We start from the raw sequence: 8,006 nt of genomic DNA, 5'->3' as shown, positions 1-8,006 counted from the left end.
TCAAGGTGAGGCAGAACATCATGTCAGAAAGATGTGAAGGAGGAAAGTAGCTCTCAGGATATGACAATCAGGAAGCAGAGAGCTATATTTATACCAGTCTTTAGTACTTTAAACTAGTAATAACTATTAAATACATATTTTGTTGATACAACTAAGATTGAAACTGTGTAGTATGTAATCAATGTATAGTTTTGTGAGTTAGTTTGACTCTCAAAACTGGAGAGAATATGTGAACTGTAGACTAAGCACACTAATTACCTATAAGCATTAACTAGAAAAAAACATACTACTTCAGATACTGGGGTTGAAAGACAAGAGGAAGAATTTACTAGCTAATTATTTACTAGCTAATTTCACTATTGCTCATAGTAGGAAACAAATGGATAGTAACCCCAAAACAGAGATTTGGAGCATCTTATAAATATATAGAAAAGTTGCCTATGGGATCAGGAGAGACTAGTGTAGACAAGGATAGCAGCTAGTCTTCTTTGGAAATTTTTTTATTTTACTTAAAACTTACTTAAATATTTTATATAACTATGTAATAAAGTTAACTTGAAAATGCAATAACTAAAGTCAATGTGTTCTGGTTGGTTATATATATAATCAGAGAGTAACTAGTCCAAGCGACTTACATACACAGTAATTTGTAGAATATCCCAAGTGGGTCATATCGCGAGGTTAAGAAGGATTGCTTAGCAAGAATTTTAATTTATCACTTTGTTGATGGTAGTGTTGTTGCTTTTTTCCTTAAACTTGTTTGTATATTCTGAAATAAAGTAAATGAGAAATTTATAGGCAGCATTAAGAACAGAGGGTTTTGCCATGTGAAAAAGGAGAAACATATAAGATCAATACAAGTAAAAAATAATCCTGTGAACCTGAATTTGAATCGGAAGCATTAGTATACACTCATGACATATATGTGTCTATGTACATGTGTAAATACATTTGTGTGTTTGTAATTTTCTTAATTGTGTGAACTGAAAAGGCCATGAGCAGCTCTCACACCCAGACTGGGGCTTCCAAATACCACTTCCCACTTAAAGGAATTAGGTCTTCTTTAAAAAATGACTGATCCAAGTCTAAGGCAAGAAAGATACAAGATATTCCTGGAATAAGATATAACCCCAAAAAGTAAAGAAGATATCAGAGGTGAGTAGGGTTCTGTCATAAGGTCCCAGGAGCCAATTTGAAAAACTTCTACTGTTCAAAGATGAGACAATTTGAGCTTTAATAAGGATAACTATAATGGATTAGAATACATCAAATATGTAGATTTAAATCCATGAATTGTGTTAAAGCCAGATTGGGCTCTTTACCTCAAGACTTCAGCTTCCCTATTTTATAGGTGGGAACACTGAGGTCCATCAAAGTTAAGTGACTTCTTTCACATATATGATAAATCAGTGACAGAGAACGCATTCTGGTACCTTAATTCCCACTGTTCTCTCTCTTATGTAAAGCTGTACAAAGTGTTTTTATGGCAGAGATATGCAATTTTTCCAAAGTGTTTTATATAAGTTTTTTCCTTGGTGTTCAGTAGAGGAACAGGATTCCTGTAGGTCATGCTAAATACTTCCTCTTCACAGTGCAACTTAGCACTTTCAAGGTGCTAAAACTTCTTGAGATGAAGAACCCTATCTGGGTTTTTTTTTTTTTTTTTTTGCATTTTTTTAATTAAAAATCATAAATTTACATAGGGCAATGTTGCTTGATTCATTCTGTTATTTTTTCCCTTCCCCCCACCCCTCTTTTCCCTCTGTACAGTTCTTCCTTCCTCCATTCTTACCACCCTCCTTATCCCTAACCCTAAACCTAACCCTAACCCTAACGCTAACCCCTCCTACCCCCCAGTATATGTCCTCATCCGCTTATCGGCGAGATCATTTGTCCTTTAGTTTTTTGAGATTGGCTTGTCTCACTTCCTATCTGGTTTTAACACTGCTTTTTTCAGTTTGGGAAAACTCTTTGAAAAATACTAACCGAGGTTTTGTTTAGTTTTGTGTCTTGGTGAATGGGGAGGAGTAAAGAAGTTGGGGTACTTGTGTGTTTCAGTTTCTCATAGGGTTGTTTATTCTTGCTGTTGCATTCAACATGATTTTTCAGTTGGCTTTGCTGCAATCGCTGAAGCATTTTTTTAAGACAGACACATTATCTGACTGGGATTTGGTCATACATAGGATTAACAAAGGGAGCTCCCAAGAATGGTGGTTTAAGAAGATTTATCGACCTTCTGGTCATTTGCATCCTTTGAGCCTCTCTTGTCCTGTAAGCCCTCCCTTTCCTTTTCTTTCTTTCCTTTTGTTTTGCTTTACTTTCCTTTTTCCCTTTCCTGTTATATCATACAACAACTGGATTTCATTCTGCTGTCTGTAGGAAACAAACCAGACTTGCCTGGAAAGAACATAACCCGTAGAGAGATGAGACTGTTGTTAATTCTCATTTCTATCATCTAAAGGCATCTGATTGGATTAAGAAATAAATAACATTCTGCACCATTTGCAGTGGATTTGGGGTTACCTGAGAAGCAATGAAATTATTCCCTGGGAATTTTGAGAAGAAACATGGATTTGGACCGGAACTGCACAGTCAGGGTTACACCCAGGATTTGGAACTGGAGGATACAGTTTGAATCCAGGGACACTTAACCACTGAGCCACACTCCCAGCCCTTTTTTATAGTTTATTTTGATACAGAGTCTTGCTAACTGACTTAGGGCCTCGCTAAATTGCTAAGACTGGCTTTGAACTTGTGATCCTCCTACCTCAGCCTCCTGAGTTGCACACGTCACCATGCCTTGCTCGAATCTTGAGTCTTCCTTGGGGTTCAACTTGAAAACTAGGATTTATCAGAGTTGAAGTTTAAGTTTGAACTAAAATTGATCATTTCAATTCCTATTTTGAAAAATTGACAACATACAAAATTAATTACCCTCTCTCCCCCAAAAAAGGCAGCAACTTTTTCTACATTTCTAGTATTCAGGGATAGAAAGCTGTGAGTGATACTCACCATCATGCTTTTTCAAAATCACCTATATCCTAGTAGACCTTGCTGGAAGAATCAATTTATTTATGTGTAGCGCTGGGGATCGAACCCAGAACCTTACGAATGCCAGGAAAGCAAGCGCCTTACCACAGAGCTGCAGGGTGTCTGTTGGTCTTATATTGTTTAATATGGAAAATACTATATTGAACTCTTTAGCTTCCTTGCCACATACTTCTTTTGAAATGTATTGTTATGTCTCTGCCCATGGCCTTTCCAATTTCCTATAGTATGCACTGAAGCAAAATTTAGGCAGTTAAGTTTCAACAGGAAATTTGTTCATGAATGATTTAGCTGGAGTAATTGCCATACTGGTACTTTATTTACATTATCAACATCTAGTTCCTAGGAAGTGTGCTGGTCTTATCCTGAATACTATAAGTAGATGTCTACAAGCTTAGGTAATAAGTTTATACATATATATATATATATATTTCATATATATATATGAAAAATTGACAACATACAAAATTAATTACCCTCTCTCCCCCAAAAAAGGCAGCAACTTTTTCTACATTTCTAGTATTCAGGGATAGAAAGCTATATAAATATATATATATATTTATATATATATATATTTCATATATATACAAGTGTACATCACATGCACACACACACACACACACACACATATATATCTGTGTGTGTGTATATCATAAGAGAAAACAAATGTTACTAGTGATATTTTAAAATGTGAATCTCCCCTACCCCCATACTCAGATTTAACCCCAGGGGCACTATACCACTGAGTGACACCCCCAGCCCTTTAAAAATTTTTTTTGGCTCTTGAGACAGGATCTGCCTAAGTGACTGAGGCTTGCCTCAAGTTTGAAATTCTCCTGCCTCAGCCTCCCAAGTTGCTGGGATTGCAGTGATACGCCATCTTGCCCAGGTTAAATATGTATTCTTGCCCAGCTTAAATATGTATTCTTAAGGTTATGCTATATCAATAACGGAGATGACAGTACATTTTAATAATCTGGACACACTTCTGTTTTCCAGCAGGTTTTCTGTGATTATTTGTGTGTATGTGGTTACAGCTTGTTAAAATACTTTGTTTTCATTTTGAGATTGAGTTAGCTGCCTGCTGATTGATTTTCCTAATGGTTCCAAAAATAGATTTTAAGTTGTGTTGACTCTTCTTAAACCATTATCACTTTGAGTCAGATAAATTTTATATATCCAGATGCTATAAAGATTTATGAGTATTCTTGAACTCTGTGTCCTCTCTTAAGAGTTTCTTTGAGCAGGTATCTCCTGCTAGCAGCTCTGAGAGTTGAGACTCTTTGTTTCAGAATTCAATCTGTAATCGCTAAGATTATCTTTTTTGTGCCTTATCCACGCTAAGTCACAATATCAGATAATAGTATTTTTATTTCAAGTTTTGGGGGGTATATATGTAAAAATATTGTTTTTTCCTTGAATGTCACTCCATTTATAACATCTCTCAAAATTACTGTGGAAGAAGTAGCCTAAAGGTATTTAGCTTTGTCTACCTTTCCTTCCCCCACTTTCAGTAAAATGCCCAATTACTCAGAGGAAAGATCAGTTTAAGCAATTTTATCTTAAAGTAGAAAAACAATAAACCAGTCATTTAATTATCCATTCTTTGTATGTCTAGTACTGGTATTGACCTCTTAAGTATTTGTAAATTTCTTAGAATGTTAGATTGTGATGACTGGAGATCACCCCTAAGAATTGTTATAAAAATTGAAAAATATTTTTCTCTGTGTTTTAAAATACTCTTCCTAAAACTATAATTTAAATTAGTTTCAGGCATTTCTTTTTGGCTCTCTTAGAAAGTTCATAACTGGTACATTTTATGGTTCAAAATTACAGCTAGCACAGTCATAATTTGATTTTAATGGTTCCTTTACATTTTCTGAAAATTTTATGTGTGAACTTGACAGCATATCATTATTTGCAATGAAAGCAGTTTTCAGTAAACTTGCCTTTTTTCTGTGTGACTTAAGATACATTTGAAAAAAATAAGTAAAATTACTTTTGTTTCGTATCAAGAAATGGATGATAAGAAGCTGCTGGATCCAGGGTTGAAAGTTCATAAAGGCCACTGGGATTACACTCTGAAGAACCAGCAGATGGAATGCCTGAGTGACTGAAGAAAATGGGTGCTAATGCATCTAACTGTCCTCATTCATGTTCCCCGAGGGTAGCGAGAAACTCACAGGCCCACCAGACTTTTAGAGGTAAATTTCAGTTTTGCTAACTGGATTTTCTTTTGCAACTATAAGAATTGTGTTTTGTCTTTGTGGATGAAAAGAGAATTGAGCTATAGGAAAGTTATTGTAGATCATAATTCTACAGCATTTAGATCCCCCCTGAACAAAAATCTGATTCATATGAGTTTTATCATAAATAATCTGCTCATAGCACAACTGACATTTTCTTCAGGTGCTTTAACCAAAATTGCCAGTTAGTTACCTGGGAAAACTAGCAATCTCCATTTATGTGTCTGGTCCATTTACTTTGCCTATCCAAATGCAGCCTAGTATAGTTAAGAAAAAGAAGCATTTCACAATTATATACAAGTGATATTCATAGTTTACAAATCTACCTAGGTTTCATTTCTTAAACATTCATAATTAAGCTCCATGATATCAGCCTTTGATTACCAGAGAATCAAAGTAATTTTTAAAACTATTAAAATATTCTCAACAAGGTTATGGTTATGAATCAAAATTGTACAGCCTTGGCACACCATGAGAAACCATGAGACAAAAATAAATAAATAAATAAATAAATAAGAGAATCTCTGACCTTGTCACCCTCAAAAAGAAGTTTATGAAGCATTAAAAATCTAATAGGTCTGTCTATCACACCAAGCAGATGTGAGAACTCCTCTCTAGATTGGGTGTTAGAGATGGCAATGCATTAGTGGAGGAATATGAGGGAACTTCAGCTTTAAAGGAGCTTTCTCTATAAGCCAGTTTGGCTAGACCAGAAGCCTGGACATTGCGGAAAGATATAGCTGATCATCATAAACACAGCTATTGTACTGATGTAGACTTAATATTTCAAGAAACGTGCTTTCCTGTTCATTGTGCCATTTTGGCAACAAGGTGTCCATTTTTAAAACACTGATTTCTTCCTCACCCAAGTATGGAGCAGAGATAATAATGGACATCAATACAGCTGGTATTGATATGCCCATGTTTTCTGCTTTGTTACTACCTTTATAGGTGAGTTTGGAATGGAGGACTCAAGGTTTCATAATGTCAATATCCTCTGTCAGCTTAGTGAAGAGTTTGGAACATCAGATTCCCTTGATGTAGATACACGTGGACTCTGATTACATGTGTTATTGTGCTGTCATCCCTCGTTTTTCTTCAGACTCTGAGCTGGTTGAAGCTTTTGGAGGAAAGCAGAAGTGTTTAGATGAAGAGCTTAAACCCCACAAGGCTATTATTTCTGCACAGCTCCCCCCCCCGCTTTTTTTTTTTTTAAATTCATTACAAAGGAGGATACAGACTGAAGAAGAAATCACTGTCCAAACTTTGAGGACTCCCACAAGAATTATATTAAATGAGTCCATTATACCAAAAAATATGCTAAAGTGATAGCACACTGTATGTACACTGATGTGGGGCACCTCTCCATGTTGCACCATAGCTTATGGTCTAGCAAGCTCAAGTCCCTGGGTTCAATCCCCAGCATTCAAAGAAAATTGTGTGAAAGTTAACAGGAAAGACCAAAACACTGTAAAAGACCCTTTCTATGAGAATAGGAAAGGTAAAAGGAAAATCAATCTGTAGTGACAGAAAGCAGATCAGTGGTTGCCTGGGACCTGTGAAAATGAGGGAGAGAACTTCTCACAATGATGGAAAAGTTCTAAAGTCTCACAAACTATGGCAGTGTGCAATGTAAATTGATCACATCTTATGATGTACAAATTATAACTCTACGATATGGTTTTGTGCATGTGTGTGTTGTTGGGAATTGAATCTGGGGGTTATCTACCACTGAGCTACATCCCCAATCCTTTTCATTTTTCTTCCCTTTATTTGAGACAGGATCTTCCTAAGTTTCCCATGCTGTCCTGGAACTTGTGATCCTCCCGCTTCAGCCTCCCAAGTTGCCGGAATTATGAGTGTGTGCCACCATGTCTGGCCTTCATGAGGGCTTTCTTGTGATGTCATGCCATAACAAAAGGGCACAGAAAATTGAAAGAAAGCAAGAGGGGAAAAAAACTCATCCTCTTACATGAAAGTTGACCTGAGATAATAACCAATTTGGTATCACTGGACGCACACCCTGAAAGTGTGCCCCTTCTTCCCTCTCTGCTTCCAGGCATCATGAGCTGAACAGCTTTCTTCTGTCATGCCCTTCCACCATGATGCTGTGCCTCAGATTAGGGGCATAGACAGTGGTCACAGTGACAAAAACCTAATTAATATATAGGACATATAACTATGAGTGGAATTAAGGATGTATATTTTTCTTTCCCATTAGCAGATATTGCAACTGAGCCTGTTAACACTCCAATGGTGGTGCAACTGCATTCTGGCTGCACTTTGTATTTTTCACCTTTTAGCCATTCAAGTAGGTTTGAATAATTCAGAAAACAATTTTGCATACCATAATTTACATATCACAAAACTTAACTGTTTTCATGTGTAAAATTCAGTATTTTTTAGTAAGTTTGCAGAATTGTGTAACACACTATTCAATTTAAGAACATTTCATGGCCTCAAAAAGATCTCTTGTGCTCATTTCAGATTTTGTTTTGTTGTGTTTAAGTTTTGAGACAGTCTCACTATGTTGCCCAGACTAGTCTTGAACTTCAGATCCTCCCGCTTCAGCTTCCTTAGAAGCTTGGATTACAGGTGCACACAACCATACCTGGCTTGAATTTGTTGTTTTGTTCTGTTTTGGTTTTCATCCAGTGTGTCACTATGTTGCCCAGCCTAGTCTCCAACTCATGGACTCAAGGGGTCCTCTTA

General features: G+C 36.4%; 1 pseudogene across 1 annotated transcript; it reads left to right on the top strand.

Moving 5' to 3' along the window:
• The first annotated feature begins 5,036 nt into the window (after positions 1-5,036).
• LOC306657600 (BTB/POZ domain-containing protein 7-like) lies at positions 5,037-6,745 on the top strand (annotated as a pseudogene). The gene is made up of 2 exons: positions 5,037-5,252; positions 5,702-6,745. The product of its transcript is annotated as a BTB/POZ domain-containing protein 7-like (transcript).
• Positions 6,746-8,006: the final 1,261 nt, after the last annotated feature.

This window comes from Sciurus vulgaris, assembly GCF_902686455.1.
Source record: "Sciurus vulgaris genome assembly, chromosome: 3".
NCBI classification, from domain to species: Eukaryota; Metazoa; Chordata; class Mammalia; order Rodentia; family Sciuridae; genus Sciurus; species Sciurus vulgaris.
The sequence above is the reverse complement of the archived record's forward strand: the minus strand, read 5'-3'. Positions and strand labels throughout refer to the sequence as shown.